This window comes from Phalaenopsis equestris, unplaced genomic scaffold (genome assembly GCF_001263595.1).
Source record: "Phalaenopsis equestris unplaced genomic scaffold, ASM126359v1 Scaffold000840, whole genome shotgun sequence".
NCBI classification, from domain to species: domain Eukaryota; kingdom Viridiplantae; phylum Streptophyta; class Magnoliopsida; order Asparagales; family Orchidaceae; genus Phalaenopsis; species Phalaenopsis equestris.
Window position 1 is genome coordinate 2,203,817 of NW_018165280.1, and position 18,518 is coordinate 2,222,334.

General features: G+C 34.0%; 1 long non-coding RNA gene across 2 annotated transcripts; it reads left to right on the top strand.

Annotated features, from left to right (window-relative positions):
* The first annotated feature begins 56 nt into the window (after window positions 1-56).
* LOC110031549 lies at window positions 57-15,185 on the top strand. 2 transcript variants are annotated; one of them, XR_002294748.1, is made up of 4 exons: window positions 57-313; window positions 2,630-2,768; window positions 11,061-11,189; window positions 14,395-15,185. It is a non-coding gene; the product is annotated as an uncharacterized LOC110031549 (long non-coding RNA). The 2 variants fall into 2 exon arrangements; XR_002294747.1 differs by lacking the exon at window positions 11,061-11,189.
* The last annotated feature ends 3,333 nt before the right edge of the window (window positions 15,186-18,518 follow it).

The following is an 18,518-nucleotide window of genomic DNA, read 5'->3' on the forward strand; positions in this document are numbered from 1 at the left end:
ATATATATATATATATATATATATCAAATAATTGAAAAATTGAGGGTTATGTTGCTGAATCCTAATAACCTCATAAAACCTTCAGGAAAAAGATGCACTGAGATAATAGATCGGGATCAACGGCGTCTGCGACCTCTTCATTCATTTCTAACAGTCTCTTTGTTCCCTTTTCTGCAATAGCGAACGTGGTGGACGGTTGTTTGAATTTTTAGGGTTTGGATGATGCCTTCTGGCGGAGGACAACGACTGAAGCGGCCAGGCGCAGTTGCAGCCAACATTTCCCGAGTCATCTTTTTCTCCGCATCAGATTTAGGTTTCCATCTTCCCTCCATTAATGAGCTTAATAAATGCTTCGACACTGACGTTTGCTCCATTATATTAACGTGGCGCTAGGTTTTGTGGCTGTAAATGATGGAGAATGCAGAGTCTCTTCTTTGAATTAGTTTGTTCTGCACCGTATTAACTCGTTAATAAATGCTTCTTTTTAGATTTATCAGCTTTTGTTAGTTCTTTTGTTTGTTAGTTCCAGTTTAGGTGCCATGCGGCAAACTTATCTTCCTTATTTTCTTATACGATCTTGATAGGAAACCCTAGATATCTTCTTCTAGGTTGGAATGGGCATGTGGTCGTTAATGGTTTATTTGACTATATGCTATTATATCTGGTCTCTGTATTGGAACTCTTTAGGGTTGTTTGGTAATGGATTTAGTAAAATCTTATAAAGTTGGATTTACTAAATATTGCCTGAACGAGATTTAGTAAACCCATGTCTCAAGGCAATACTGAGCAGAAATTAAAAAGAAATTAGATTTATTACTCCCAGGATTTAAAACTTGTCATGCAACCTCTTAAAAGAAGAATAACTTTTTTATTCTTTTGGGGGTTAGTGGAAAGTGGAAGAAATTCTAGAGAACATTAGTTGCCAATTCTTCTGGTATCATGGCTTGGGTGCTGTGGTTTGGAATATTGGTTGCAATCAAGGATTGAGGTGTCTCATGCCTTGTTTATGGTTGGAAAAAGATGGGGAATCCTAACTACTCCTTTTCTAGTGGGGAATATAATGTACTGTATATGAATATGTTCAAACATGCAAAAGTTGTTCTATTACTATCATTCTCTTATAATGTGGGGAGCTTATCTGAAAGAACAAATTTTTTGGTGGTAATTTTATTCTATTAGAAGTTTTGGAGGGTCATTTACAGTTGATTTGTAGGCGGTTTCATGATTACTGATGAGAATATGAGGATGAGTGTGGAAGTAATCAACATCATTGAAGAGTATCCACGTATGAAAAGTATTGAAGTATAAAGTAATGTTCCTTCTAGAATCTCATTAGCGTAGATCAGGTGGATTGAGATTGTAAATTATGTTTTTTTGTCTTAACACTTTAGTTTTTTGCAAAAAGATAATTCCTTCTTGAGTGGTTACAATCAGCCGATTACCCTATCTACAATCCTAATACGTTGGGTTTATGCTTGTCAATGGCAAGTATCACAACATAGAACAAATGTCTTCATGGTGTCATAATACATATGGCATAGTGCGGTGCATGCTATTTTAAACATATTCTCAAATATTAAAAAATTATAAATAAAAATATAGTTGAATACAAAAGCTAGTAAATTAAAGGATAAATTATAATGGTAACAAAAATAACCAAAGTAATGTTTAGATTCACACGTTCAACACCTCAACTAATGGATTAAGTTGATGATATAAGAACGAAAAAATTTAGCGAACTTATTGGAACGAAAAAATTTAGGCACATCTCAAAATCATTGGAAAATTTGATAAGTGCATATTTAGAGCATCAAATAGCATTTTTTTATTAAAACAATAGCATTATTTATTCTTCTACCCATCTAACACCTCGCTGTCATAAGAAAATTTGATACCTAATATTTTCATGTATTATGTGATTCTAGTGTAGAGATATCATATTCTATTGTTATTATTTCATGACCAAAAAGAGCAATAAGAAAAAGAAACGTCCATATGAGTTGACATGTAAAATTGTGAAGCAATTCTATCAAACCAAAGAAAAAGAGGTGAGAGATCTCGTGCTTTTATTGTTTGATTTGTAAATTAAAATAAAATTAAAATCTAAACTCTAACTAGAATGAAATTAAATTAATAAATAGTATATGCATCAATTAAAGTGAATTTAAAGCTTTATCAAAATATCGGGTGCCATTGGGGCAATGCATCTTTGTCCATAAATAACACAAATATTTTCATTGTGCCACGCCATGCAAATGATGCAAGGGTTCGCTGCATCATCAATCATCCTTTTTTCGCTATGAACATGTATGGCAAGTCACTTACTACCAAATTTCTCTCATGCAAATAAGACAAGGGTACAAAAATGTTGTAGGAGAATTCATTCTATTAATCATGGCCACTTTATCTCCACTTATTACATTAAAGAACTCTCTCCACAAGGGCTTGTCACCTATCCTCATTTAATGGATGTTAATTGGAGCATCAGATACCTAGTAGTTTTCTTATAGAGTATAGTATGATTTTTCAACACATTAGCCAAATATTTGCTCCAATAATTGTGATACAACCTATTTCATTAATATCTATCACATATCAAATAATATTTTTGGATTTTCCTTTTGTGCAGGACTTTTCTATGTGATGCGGTTAGAAGGCCAAAAACTTCGAAAATCCAAGAAAAAAAGGGGATGCATCTACTTCACTTATTCCTTGGCCATAATGAACTAATCCTAATAACTCTATGTGGAACTTTGAGGGAGACCTAGGTACTATTAAGGCAACTTTAGTCTTTAGTCCCTCGAGATGTTTTTTTTTTGTGTCGCATAAAATTTGATTTGTCGCTCATAGTTGAATTAGTGGTGCTAAATATACAACAGAAACAACAACAACATGAAGCCTTTATACCTCCAAGTGGGGTCAACTACATGAATCATTTTCTCCATTGCATCCTATTGAGTGTCATATTTTTATTTAATTCTAATAGATTAAGATCATTTTTTATAGAACATGCCTAAGTCTTTTTAAGTCTACCTCAGCCTTTCTTAACATAAGTTGAATCTAAAACATCTATTTTTCTAACCGAATCATTAGATAGTCAACGTTCAATGTGACCAAACCATATAAGTTAACTCTCTAATCTTGTCCGCCTTTGAAGCTACACCAACCCTATCACGAATATATTCATTTCACATTAAGTGTCAAACTACTCATCCACCTAAGCATTCTTATCTCAACAACCCAAAATGTGTAATTATATGTGGTCGGGCTATACCTATTCGAAGAAGTCCACATGTTTATACCAAACATGGAGCTTCTTTTTATGTTGATAAGGGTGTAGAAGCTCCACGGATCAACATTGATATCTTAGCTTTTAATTTTGTTGCGCGTGTCGAGGTTATGATAGAAAATATTTTTGATGTGTTGGAGGCCATAATGGATAATTGACCGATCTCTCGGTATACCTAGTGATTTAGAGATTTAAAATTATAATTTATAAATTTGATAACTAGAGTTTTACCATTATTAAGCATAAAACACTAGGTAATAACGTAAGTGTATGTATCGTTCAAGTAAAATATGACTTTCTTTAGTCTCGAGTATCGATCTCACAGGAAGCCGCAGAAGACAATCACTTTAGCTGAAGTTCTAGTCTACTACTATAAAATCCTAGTTTGGAGTGTCGATAATGGTGGTTTTGCTATCACTACTCCTAAATTACAATTTTAATCCTATGTTAACATTTATCTAGAGCAATCAATAAGGTAAAATTCAAGATTGATAAAAAGTATTTTTCTCTTGTGAATAATTAAGTAGGTCATAAGTTTGATGTTTAAGAATGTAAATAAAATAGTGACAAAAGGAGTATATGTCTATCTATCCTCTCTCGATTTATAGATACGATTAGTTCACTAATTAGTTATTTGCTTTTGACAATGGTGTCAGTTGGTGCCACATATAGGCTCCCCATAACTGTATGCCCTCCTGTCACCTAGAAAGCTCTAATCTGAACCTACCAGAATACTTGTCTCCCTAACTTTGCACAGCCACCTAACTACTACGTTTCATAGTTATGGCGCCTAGGCACCAGAAAGTGGCCCCTAGGCGGTGCCTACTCTGTTTCCTGGTGTGGTTCGGACGCCTAGGCCCTAGGAAGTGGCGTCTAGGCACCACCTACGACTCTAAATATTGCACCCCCGATTTTGCTCCAATTCACTTCAATTGTTTTTCATGTTATTCCTGCAACAAAAATACAAAAAATATCTTCCTTTAAAGTGCAATTTCATTCATAAAAAATGTAAAAAATCTAGAAAATTAAGTATTCTAAAAGACACATCAGTAATCAAGTGGATATAGCTTCTCAGTTAGCTCTAATTTTTTAGATAGTTTTAACAAAATGAATAATCATAAGTGCATGCTAGTCTTAGCATCATTACGATGCAGGTAATTTAAATGGGTAAAGGAACTGTTTATTAAGTGATAGACCAATATATAAAAACCGACCCTTCAAGCTTTAATAGCACTGTAGGTTCTATGAAATCATATAATTAGCTCCATTGGCTTGAGAAGCGCCTTAAGATTTTGCTATGTCTAGATGAGCTCATAGTGGACTTAAAATCCTTAAGCTTCATGTTAATTCTAATGAAATGTGCGAAGGACATCATCTGAATAGTTTTTATTCTGGTGTGGTGATTACTTGAGCATTTTTTGAGAGGTGATTCTTATAGCAATATTTTTTGTTGCTTAAAAGAAATCTTTGAATGGTCCATAGAAGCTAGAAGAAGATGAGACGGAATTTCTATCATTTTATTTCTTCTTATGATCGGGCAAAGTGAAGATCACAGGCCATTTTATTGTTACATGAAGAACTAATTTAAGGTTGTATTAATCTTTTGTGAATAATGCCTACTAAGAGTTGGTGGATTGAGCCTTACATGAAGAGGGTCAAATCAACTCATGGGAAGTGAAAGAATCAAAAGGGGAAGACTATCACAACTAAATGGGTAGAGGTCATTCTAAATAAACTACATTTTCAATATCAAGTTCAAAAATTAGGGGAACCCTCAACCTTTTTTATGGCAACCACAGTGTAGGTAATTGTCATATTGTTGCTATTGCCATGAACCTGAAGTCAACAGTGAAGAATATTTTAAACGAAAAATCTGTAAAGTATTGACCAGCAAAGACCTTGTAAAATAGGACAACATTAAAGGCTTGGAGGGAGAAAGTAATAGAGGCCATATTATCCCAAAAGTCAATAGAAATAACAACAAAACAATTCATAGCTTTCCCACAATACCATTAACTTCTATAAATCCATAATACTAGCAACCACCACAAAGAAGGAACCACGCAAACAACCGATTCAATGACGAGTTTTATGATGACTAAACACTAAACACAAGATACATGAATCTTTAGATGTGTTGATTGGCATGCTTATTTTAAGTCAATTGGCAAATGTTTTATTCAATTTGGGATATCACTTGTTTAATATCGGAAAATTTTGCCTAGAAATCGTTGCTTGCTTCAATGTATTTAATCAAGTCATTATGTGCATTTTTGTGATTTTGGTATTGAAGTGTAATGTTTATTGCTCTTTTTATTTTTGTTGTTAAGAGTTTGAGGTGATATTGGATATGGATTGACTATCAGGATATCTTATTAATTTCCGTCTTTGGAAAGATCTACGTTGCCTCGAATAACACCCTTCGGTTTTAAGCATATCAGTGGAGAATTCATACAGTGTGTCTGTGATGACGGCGCAAAAGTTTTTTGCCCATATTTATTTTGCTCATGTAGCAGATACTAATAAAACTTCATTTTGCATTTTGTCTCAGTGTCAAACCACTCATTTACCTAAGCATTCTCATCTCAACAATATTTAACGTGTAATTATATGTGGTGAGGCTATACCTATTCGTAGAAGTCCTCATGTTTATACTAGACATGGAGCTTTTCTTTTTATGCTGATAAGGATGTAAAAGCTCCATGGGTCAACATTGATATCTTAACTTTTAATTTTGTTGCACATGTCAAGGTTATGAAAGAAAATAATTTGGTGTGTTGGAGGCCATAATTCGTATCAAGTGGATATAGCTTTTTAGTTAGCTCTATTTTTTTAGATAGTTATAACAAAATGAATACTCATAAGTACGCATGCTAGTCTTAGCATCATTACGATGCATGCAATTTAGATGGGTAAATGAAAGGTTTATTAAGTGATAAACCAATATATAAAAACTGTTGGAATTCAAAATAATGCAGAATGTTTTTATTGATATGAGAAGGGATATAAATAACTCTTACACGAATCGTAGAATAGGAAAGACAATAGAAAAGAAATGACAGGAAATGCAATTTATAACTCATAATATCTCCAATTAATCAAATTCATATTAATTGTTTTAGAGATAAATGAAACAACATAAAATAGGAAAGCTTAAAATAAGAAAGAAAATAAATCAAATCCAAGGAAATAAATCTAAAATAGGAAATGAAATAAAATTATATTAGAAAATAAATTTAATCCTCATAACTTCTAATATGAATAAATTATTTCTTAATATAACTTTTAACACTCCCCCTCAAATTTAAATATTGTTAAAAATCATGTTCAATTTGGATTTAAAAATAACAAACAATTGGCGTGAAAGACTCTGTGAGATAGAACTTGAATTCTTCATCATGTACTGCGGTTGTCTTTGACTGTAGTTCCTGTAGTGTCTATAGGTAAGTGGAAGGTTCCTATAGGCAATATTGCAGGAGATTTTGCTAGAAAATAAACAACTGCAATTGTCTTTGACTACAGTTCCTATAGTGTCTACAGGTATGCGGAAGACTCTTACAAGTAATGCTGCAGGGGAGTTTGCAGGGAAATAGACAATTGTGGTTGCTTTTGACTACAATTCCTACAATGTTTGCAAATTGGCAGAGGGCTCCTATAGATAATGCTTCAGAGTAGTTTGCATGAAATTAGACGATCTGCAGGAAAACGTGACTTCTAGTTGATTGTGGTTATCATTGACTGTAGTTTCTGATATGAGGAATACTTCTGCAGGTAATGCTGCTGGAGAGTTTGCAGGAGATTAAAAAACATTCATACAAGGTTGCAGGGTATGACTTGCAGAAAAAAAAGGAAAAAGGAAAATGCTCCGGAGGAGGGTCTCCTGCAAGAAAGATTTTGGGTGGTATGATATAGAAAAAACTTTAGAGAAGAGTCTGCTGCAGGAAAGGCTGCGGAGGAGGGTCTGTTGCAAGAAAGATTCCGGAGGAAAGGCTGACGAAGGAAAAGTTATGGAGGGTCTGTTGCAGGAAAGTCTCCTGAGGAGGATCTGTTGCTGGATTAATTCCGAAGGAGGGCAGCTGCAAGAAAGGCTCCGGAGGAGTGCTTGCTGCAGGAAGAATTCCGATGGTTTATTTGTTGTGGGAAAAGCTTTGGAGGAGGTTTGATACAAGAAAAAATTCTGGAGGAGAGCCTTCTACAGGAACAAGCTCTGGAAGAGGACCTGATGCAGGAATAAGCTCTAGAGGAGAGCCTGCTGCGGGAAGAATTCCAGTAGAGTAACTGCTGCATAGATTTTTTTTGCAACAAAGAAGTAACAGACAGAGAAGGGCATGTAGGCCGACTGATGGGATTCCATTCAAGGATACATCTAATATCGTCTATGTAATAATCTTTCTCAAGTCATTAAACCATAGATGAAATTCTGTGTAACAAGCTTCCCGAAGTATACAAGAGTTGTGTGAATATCTACAACATCCATGAAAAGCCCAACAATATCAGACGAAGCGACAACAAAAGTAAGTTGTTTGCATAATGTCTCTAGATTGCAATTATATGCCTCTTGAATCAGCCGTTGTGATTTCATGAGATTCCTAAGATTGCAATGAGCATCAACCAGGCGAGGATTCAAAGGAAGAGCTTGGTGACAAACTGAGCTGCCTCAGAAGCCTCCCCTTCCATTTATAAGCGCTTGCTACATTTGACCAAGCATTAGTGAATATGTCGTAGCTCAAGCGCCACCTTGTAATATCGTATGGGAATATCAATATTGACTTTAACCTTCCAAGCATTAGCCATGTTGCCATAGCATTTTGGAAAATGCGGGTCAATAGCAAGAGTCTTCTCATTCCTTGCAATACATTTGTTGTAATCATGCAACTGGTAATGGATGGCACCAAGCAACAGAAGAACATCTGCATGTTGTGGATAATTCTCGTAGATCATGCTGCAGTGTTCCAACGCCTACTTAAATTTTGCAGCTTTATAATTCTAACGGGCAAGCTCTAAGTGCATGTCATCATCAACATCAAACTGATTCACAAGCTGCAAAGGTTTGATATCGTTATAAACATCAGTCAGTTAAAGGCTGAGCACAACATCCTCCAATTGATCGCAATCACTGCCGAAGATGCTACAACCAAAACACAAGCTAGAAGAACCGGAAATGCCATCAATTGATCCAAGGACTGGCTGCACCTTCCCAAACGACATCATCGGCGTTGTTGGATGCTATCGCACGTCCTTCTGTTGTGCGAGCATCAACGTAGCCTTTCAAGATCTGTACAGAATGGGATCTATGCCGATAGCCAGAACCTCAGTGTTCTCAAAAGGGATTTTAAGGTCCGAGTGTGCTTGAGAAATGATCAGGAAGGATAGCAAGCAAGATCGGGGAGAGAAAGCGCCCCTCCCTTTTTATAGGGAGAATGGCAAGAATGGAGTCTGGAGGTTCTGAAGTGAGGATCGAAGGCTAGGGTAGTGAATTTAACTCTGATACCTTGTTGGAATTCAGAATAATGCGAACATTTTTATTGATATGAAATGTGATATAAATAAATTTTACATGAATCCTAAAATTGGAAAGACAATAAAAAAAACAAGAAAGGAAAGATATAACTCTTAATATCTCAAACTAATCAATTCATATTAATTATTTTGGAGATAAAGAAAACAACATAATATAGGAGTGCCTAAAATAGGAAAGGAAATAAATCTAAAATAGGAAAGAAAATAAATCTAATCCTCGTAACTTCTAATATGAATAAATTATTTTCTAATATAACTTGTAACAAGACCGACTGTCCAAGCTTTAATAGCATTGTAGGTTATGTGAAATCATATAATTAGCTCCATGGCCTTGAGAAGCGCCTTAAGATTTTGCTATGTCTAGATGAGCTCATGGTGGATAAAATCCTTATGCTTCATGTTAATGCTAATGAATTGTGCGAAGGACATCATCTGAATAGTTTTTAGCCTGGTGTGGTGATTATTTGATCATTTTTGAGAAGAGGTAATTCTTATAGCTATAATTTTTTATTGCTGAAAAGAAACCATTGAATGATCTATAGAAGCTAGACCAAAGGTATAATACCTACTCGTGAAGATGAGACGTAATTTCTATCATTTGATTTCTTCTTATTATCAAGCAAAGTGAAGATCACATGCCATTTTATTCTTACATGTAAAAATAATTTAAGGGGTGTATTCATCTCTTGTGAATAATGCCTCCTAAAAGTTGGTGGATTGTGCCTTACATGAAGGGGGTCAAGTCAACTCATGTGAAGTAAAAGAATCAGAAGGGGAAGACTATCACAACTTATATGGGTAGAGGTTCATTCTAAAATAAACTACCTTTTCAATATCAAGTTCAAAACTTTAGGGGAACCCTCAACCTTTATTATTGCAACCACAGTGTTGGTAATTGTCATATTGTTGCAAATCAAGGGTTCTAATGCCATGAGCCTGAATTCACTAGTGAAGAATATTTTAAAGGAAAATATTTGTATAAGTATTGACCATCCAAGACCTTGTAGAATAGGTCAATATGAAAGGCTTGGAGGGAGAAGGCAATAGTCGCCGTATTATCACCAAAATCAATAAAAATAACAACAAAACAATTCTTAGCTTTCCCACTATACCATTAACATCTATAGATCCATAATGCTAGCAACCACCATAAAGAAGGCATGCTTGTCAACAAAGCATTCAACCGATTGCATGATGAGTTTTATGATGACTAAACACTAAACACAAGATACATGAATCTTTAAATGTGTTGATGGGCATGCTTATTTTAAGTCAATTGGCAAATGTTTTATTCAATTTGGATATCAATTTTTTAATATCAGACAAATTTGCATAGAAATCATTGCTTACTTCCATATATTATAGCGAGTCATTATCTGCATGGTTGTGCTATTGATATTGATGAAGTGTAATGTTTGCTGCTCTTTTTATTTCTGTTGTTAAGAGTTTGAGGTGATATTGGATATGGATGGTTATCAGGATATCTTATTAATTTGCTTTATAAGAAAGATCTATTTTGCCTCGAATAGCACCTTTCAGTTTTAATAATATCGGTGGAGAATTTCATATAATTTGTCTGTGATGACGACATAAAATTATTTTGCCCAAATTTATTTTTGTTATTTTGCTCATGTAGCAGATACTAATAAATCCTGAAATATATTGAGCAACAAAGTTTATTGTTGATTTGATTTTGAGAGCAATTCTAATTTTTAAAGCGTTATGCACAAAGTCACAACAGAACTTTATAAATGCGGGACAAAAGCTTTGTTGCATCATGTTATTATGGTATCAGTTTAATTTTCAAGCTTTAGTTTACTTCCTTTTCTCTCATTCATGAAATATATTAACTTCGATGTTCGTTAGTAAATGCTACTAAGATTTTAATTAAAAATTGTTTTTCAAAATTCTTATTATTATAGAATTTTGCATGCAATTTATTTCATCGTTATATAAAATCACCTCCCTTGGCTTTAACTACTTTTAGTTAATTTAAGGATAGATTGTCTTAAAGCATATCTTATGTTGCCAGTTTGTATTAGATGTGGGATCCGGGCCGTGATAAAATAGTTTTTGAGCGTAAATTTCTCTAAAATGTTATATTACTTTTTAAATCAGATTAGTGTGGTAGATTTAGTTTTCTCTTGATATTGGTATGTTATTAATTTATTTGTGTAGAATGCCACCTGATATCGAGTGAACACACTTATTTCTCTACAATTTTTGAACCAAACATGTAGTCTCTTTTCAGGTTAACAGAAGTGTAGAAGCTCATGAGACCGTCGCTAATGCATTTGTTCATGCTGTAAAATATAATTTCATTGAAGCTTTGGAGTCTAGACTGGGCACTCTAGTGGATTTTGTCATTCAAATAGCTCAGGTGAGAGAACAAATAGTTCATGAGACATTCGTCGCTTGAGATATTGTGCGTATCAAAAAAAAAAAGTTTATTCTTGCAACTAAGGCAATTTTGGTAGTATTAAAAGTCATTTTTACTCAAGTTGATTAAGGCTTCATAACAGTTTAGTCATTTTAAGTGACAAAATGAGCGATCATCCAATGATGGATCAATTATTGAAAACAGTCCTAATGTCTAATGGAATGACCGATCTTACTTGCCTGTATCATTTTGTTGCTTTTTATCACTACAATACTAAGACAAAAACACTTAATAACTTATCTTGTTTAAAGGATGATATTATGAGGTATTTTATGATTTTAGATTCCTATATGTAGAACCTATTATGTTTTTTTTTTAATGCTTCATAAAAGTTTGGCCAAATTAAATGACAAAATGAGGGAGTATCCAATTATGGATCAATTCTAGAAAACATGTTCTAGGGTTTTAATGGAACGACCGATCCTACTTGCTTGTTTCATTTTGTTGCTTTTTATCACCACAACACTAAGACAATAGACTTAATACCTATCTATTTTAAAGGATGATAATATGGGGTATTTTATGATTTTCGATTCCCATATGTAGAAAATATTGTGTTTTGTTTATGGGAGTATGTGTTTTTATTTAAGGTATGGTATTGCAGTATTATTTAATCAATTTGAGTTCATATATGTTTTTAGTTTATCTTGGGTCTCGTTTTATATAATTTGAAGTCATGTATTTTGGGTATATCCTTTTTGTTTTTTATGTCGTAGGTCATGTTAGATCTTTCTGTTAAGGTTTGTTGGTGGGTACAAAGGTGGTGGTAAGTTTGTTAGTGTACCTAAGGTTGGTGGTGGATTTGTAAGTGGCAGGTAGCTTTGAATTTTATGACAATTATGTACTTTGATAGGTCTAAATGTCTGCTTGAGTGTTTTTTAGTCCTTTTTTCTTATTTGTATAATTAGAGGGTTACGTAATTTATTTTGGATAATGAAATGAATAAAATTAGTCTGTCAAGAGTGCATTTGCTCTTATGTTCTTTTTCCCCGAGTAAATGATCTCTCGAGTATGAGTGGCAAAATTGTTGTAGATAGAATTTCAAGGAAAGAAGATCACAACTACAATAGAGGACTTCTCATTAAAGTAATCTTTATCATCTCAAGTTTAACTATGAAAATTTCATTTTCATTGTGTTGTTTTTGTTTTTTTTTGTTTGTTATTTTATCTTAAATTATACAATTGGTGACACCATTCTTGGGCTCGTAAAAGGTGTTTAAAAAGAGGATAAAGTGGGGTGGTGGTTGTGGAACAGCAAGAGAATAATAATATGTGAGGTTACCGGTGTTTGGAAGAGCATAGGGTTCGTTCAACGACAATCTGGCTTAAAAAGAATGAGTCAAAAGGCGAAATGAAGGAAGATTGTACCACTTGTTCCTAAATAAGCTACATGAACACCACTTGCAAATGGACAATGATACACCACTCCTTAATATTGAAATTAGAGAATACAATATCTAAGATATACAAAACAAAGCTCAAGTCTCAAAACAGCAAAAACAATATATAAATAATTTCTTACTAAAAAATAATACTAATTAGAAAAAAAATAGAAAATAAGGGTCCACTTGACTCATGATAGCAAGAAAAGGAAAATTTTTTTGCTTAATCGACTAGCAGGATAGGAATCTGCTTGTTTGGACCCCTGCGATTGCAAGATTGTTTTTTTCATGGTATGCAAAATCTCACAATCACAAGCCCATGCCCGCGTCAGTGATCGTGGGTTGCCAATTCTGCGGCTTAGTCCTGCTTCATGATTTGCAGTCCTGAGGAGGCTTTCGCATTATGCTCCTCGGGCGGGAGAGGAATCGATTTGCCACCACCACAATGAAGTCATTGTTTTGTTGTGTCTTGAGTCACCCCCATTGCAAAATCTTTGCTTACTATCATATTTTATGGAGAATATAATGTGTTTATGTGGACTTTATTAAAATAGAATTTTGTTCGTCTTTTTTCGTCAACCAGAGACGAATAACTCTGCCTCATTTACCAATGATTGACGGACGATTCTCAAATTTGATGGAGAGTTTTTGTGCACACATGAGGCACATTATTTTGACTTTGATGAACAATGATTATTTATATACAAGCAAGATGCCTGACTTTGAGGGGTGACAAAGTCTTCATGCAAATCCTTTGTGTAGGACTAGCAATGAAACTTGTTATAAGCTTCTTTTCTTTTATTTCTTTTTTTGTTAATTGAAACAGCTATTGTACATTAAGGATAACTATAATGCTTAATTCCTATAAGGATAACCATAATGCTTAATTCCTTGTTATTGAGCTAATAATATTAAGTATTTTTAATTGCTTTATAGGATAATGATTTCTGAATAGGCACTAATGCAATTAATTATAATCCCATAGAATATGATATTAAATCTTTATAGGTATATTTTATTAAATTAAAAAAAAATGTTGGAGCAATTAGAGTAGGAGAATATGTACAATTTTAATATTATTTTTTGTCGAAGTAAATATAATGATACATATTATAGGGTGAGCTCAATTGCTTAGATAACTTGGGACAAACATTTAATCATGACCCATACTAATTTCTATTCTTCAGGGAGTGCAAAAAGTATACATGTAGATGTTGAGCAGAAGGACTGGAGAGACTCATTTAAGAGCATTTAATTTGAGCTGGCCGATATTTTAGCCTACAGTCGACTGGTTCTCTCGAGCCCTATTTAAGATTGCATGATGACTGCAACCATACTTTCAGGCTCATCTCATCAATGTGGTTGCTAGCCCTAATTAAGTTTGCATGATGAATTTGCCCAAACAAACTCGGTTCACAAAATGAACTTCATGAGCGCTTCTTGGATAGTGACCTTAGAAATGACACATATATTGTCATATTTCTGTGCATTATTAGATGACGTCTAAGTGTAATTCCAAGTCATGCAAATTAAACAAATAAATAATTTTAGAACCCTCTCTTCTCTTCCCTCCTAAATCAACTACTTATAAACTGGCTAATGCAAAGGCTTGTGGCTGGTTTTTGCTCGGCAAAATATTAGATACGGAGTTCACATGCATGCATACTCTTTGTGCAACCATATTGTATACTATTAAACTCATGTGTACAACGATATACAATATGATTGTATAAGATTCTTCCTAATGCATGCGAATTATGCAGGTAATATTTTGTGTGCTCGCGCCGCGTCCCTCCTCCCACACAGCCATTTATCCTCTCTGCTAGCGGCACTTTCTTTCTCCCTGCTGTGCACGAGCTCCTGGCCAGACAACTAAAATGCAACGAAATTCATATAATGCGGGGTCCGCACCTAAGAATTTTCCAGCAGCCTCGTCCACCTGCTGGCAACTCAACCCGTAGCACCTTTCTACTAACGCAGCCGCAGCAGCTCTCGTTCTAACCTGCGATCAGCGAAGCTTTCCATCTCCCGCCGCAGCAGCCCCCACAAGGAAGCTTCCCTTTGTCCGGCATCCTTCGCCAGGGGGCACATGCTGCAGGTCTCCCTTTGTCGCTGTTGGTGTGCTTCCCTGTTCACTAAATCTCACCATAACTCAGATTTAAGTGTTCTGATTTTGAGATTTCTACTTCTGGTGAAGGGGAGAGGAGTTTCACTCCAAATATTACAGATGGGACAGTATCCGATGAACGTTGGAAAGAAAATTTTATATGTAGATAAGAAATGTGTAGTTAAGAATGAATTTGGTGGTATTTGATAGTATTGTGATGTTATTGTGAAAATATCATCACAATACCACCAATCCGCACGTGCCGATTCAATATACGCTCATTTTAAAGGGAGAGATGGCAACCACGAAACCTCATCACGAAGAGATGAACAATAGATAGTCTGAGAGAAGAGAAAATATTATGTCTGACAAATTTGATGGTGATCCGAATGCTGTCGTATTTAAGTCTAAAGAGGAGAGCTGAAAATTATTAAATTGGTAGGGAGAATGGCCTGACATTTGCTTTTCTCTTTCACGTTAATGTTGATATTTTGATAGAATTGCAGAATCTGTGGTGAACTACGTTGGGTATTGGTGAACGTTGTTGCGCGTGCTTTGCCAACTAACTATGCAATACAGCTGACTATTTCATTAGTGCTGCTCAAGTCAGATTACAACAGAAATCTTGGCGTATTCCAGGACTTTGACTTTGCATATGATAGAGATTTAAGAAAAGTTATTTACATTGGTTGTTATTAGCTTATGGGCTGCCACTGTCTATGGCAGCAGTTTCATGAGTATTTCAAGTAAGATACCAACCACCGTCTCATATCATCCTCGCATGTATAAGATGTACACGGCATAATTAAGTATCCGTTCAAGTTGTTCCAACCGATGAGGGAGAAATAAGTTTTGAAGGCTGCATGCTTCTTGTTAGATGCGGTGAAAAAATTTAAATTTTGGTTGCAGTGTCTTGCCACATCAGTCAACCACATCTTATTAGGCGTCGTGGTCCGACTTGGCCCTGGAGATAGTCTCCAATCGAGAATGATGTTAAGAGGCTGTCGAAATGTTGCTAAAAATTTGACTGGCAATGAAGCTAAAATAAACCTAAGTTGAACCTAATCGAATCTTAAAATGACTAAAAATAAAATAAAATTGAAGATTTGAATAAGTGCAAGCAATTAAAGAAGGTTAAATGGAAATTAGTAAAGAGGCCTAAAAGAAAATTAGACCGACTTAAAGTTTAGAAAACCTCGTTTGAATAGCAGAACTTCCACAAACTTAGAAACCTTTTCAAAATTTGAAGATTGAATTGAAAAGCTAACTCCAGTTTTATTTATAGAAGTAAAAAAATGTCGTGTGAAGATTGCTTGTGTTTAATAAACTAGATGAAGACAAATTTCACCGTGCATATAAAAACAAAGTTCTAAAATGGCATTTAACTAAAAAATCTAAGCTAGAAGCCCCCTTGCCACCAAACTTGCAATCCTAATTATATAAGTAGATTGAAGGCTAGACTAAAAGCTAAAGTAAAAATATCTACATAAAAATCAATGATAATACAATAGTGCGAATAATCAAGCTTTTGAAAATCGGATCGGACATCAAATCGGAAGAAGGAAAAGTTCAAGGTTCATCATTTTAAATGTAGCACAAATGATTCATTAATCATATAAAAATAAAATCTTAGACAAAATATATAATGTAAATAAAATATAAATAAAAAATTCAAAATTTGACAAACATTTCGTAAAATTATATTTACTTTAGATTAAAAAAACACTTTGCAATATAAAAAAAAACAAAAAAAAATTCTTTTGAAGATGATAAATTCAAAAATCATGTTTATTGAAGGTCTTCGCAAAAGCTGTTTTCCCAAAAGTTGTGTGCCCACTGGCTCCTCAGAAAGCTTCCAAATTATCACTTTCAATAGTTTCAATTGTAGCTTTATTGGAACCTTCCCCTATACATACAAAATTCTTTTCTTAAGATGTGTAGTATGAGCAAAAACTTAATTTAAACTTTCAAATTAAATGTATTAACAATTACCATATATTCAAAATTGGTTAAGTTGAGGTTATATGAAATATATACGAGATCATTTAGTCTTTGATACTTTAGATGATTTATTCGCTTTGTATGAATATGCTAAAAAACACTCCAATTTTTTTTTCTTTTTATAGATTTGGAACAGTTGAGCCAAACATCTTCCACCATTCATCTGGATGAAACAAATTTTATTTAATAGAGGTACAACTAAGATACATGTATAAATGAAAAACTAATAAAATCTAAGATATGAACTTACAGATTACATTTCTTTTGACACCGCCAGGGTTATTGGCTTTTCAAAATTTTCTAAATTATCAAGAAAAAGCCTGACATTATTCATGGTCAATGCAGGTTTTGGGCATATATCTTGGTTTCCAACTATTTCAATCAAACCTTGCATAATCTAATGTTTATTACAATGGTTCTCATTTTCATATTGATATGAGGGTTCAAGAAATAAGTTGTAGTATGCATGCTTTGTCAAAATTGATTGTACCATCTAGTCTTGATGATACAAGTATATGGTTTGTATAAGTTTTTTTGTATTCCTAAACATAGTATTTATTGCCTTTCCGACTCGATACATTCCATCATATGATTATTCAAGTAAAAGTTTCTCATCAGAGTCAACAACACAAAGTAGTCTATAATTATTTAAAAAATATTAGACATTATAGAATGATAATATCATAATACTACTATTAGTAAATGATAGCAAAATGTAGTTACATAAATAAAAAATTCTAACTTGAATAACGGTCCCGATAGCTTTGACATTTTAAAACAATCATTTCATAACTTGAAGTCTAAATCGATAGAATAAGTTTTTCTTTCCTTTTGTCGTTTTATACAATTTTGAGTCTGTGTAATATTTGTTTGTGATGAAGGTCTGCAAATCATATTTATGCACATAAACACTCTTCAAACTAATAAAAATAGTAGCAACTTGGGCTTCTCCTGGACAAACTATCTCTTTCAACTCGGTGTTTTACGGTTTGACTTCTGAACAATAATTTCTTCTTCAACAACTTCAATGATGCTTCTTCAAACAGCTGCAACTGCCCTAAATAAGCTCTTATGCGTGAAATCTATATTTAATTTTGAAAAAAAATAATAATGGTGATATATGCATGTAATCTGTATTTCATTAAGTGTTATGCGTGAAATATATATATTTCAGTAATTCCTTTAGGGACCAATCGGACGATTTCGTGGCATCACAAATTTAAAATCATTTTAGTGGTACATTTGAGATCTAAAAGATTTGCTAAAAGGGCCGGCCCACTAAATTGCCCATAGTGGAACTGGCTATCATTGAGTTGATGGTCCAATCTGTTATAAAATAAATAAAATAATAAAAAGTAAGATTTACGTACATACCACTCAATTTTTTTTTTGTATTTAAATATCAAGGACCTAACCTTTATTTTTTATATCAATTCCACTATATACACAAATACAGTTATATGAGAGTTTTTCAACTACTAGATCGAACCCACCCATCATGCTCACCTGCCAAAGTGGCTGAATCGAACCCACGTAGTGAAGTGGTTGAATCCAATTTGCCCACTAGCACAATCGCTCTCATATCCCTCAAAAAGATAGCTTAGCCTACATGTGCAGGGGCAACTATCAGAAGAATCCATCATCGCTACAAAGAAGCCGCATTGACTAATAATGACAGCTGTCAATACTTTAATAAAGACGCTGCCTGACATTTACGAATAGAAATCATTCCTTTCACCCAAATATCATAAATGACCGTCTTACCGACAATGTCTGATA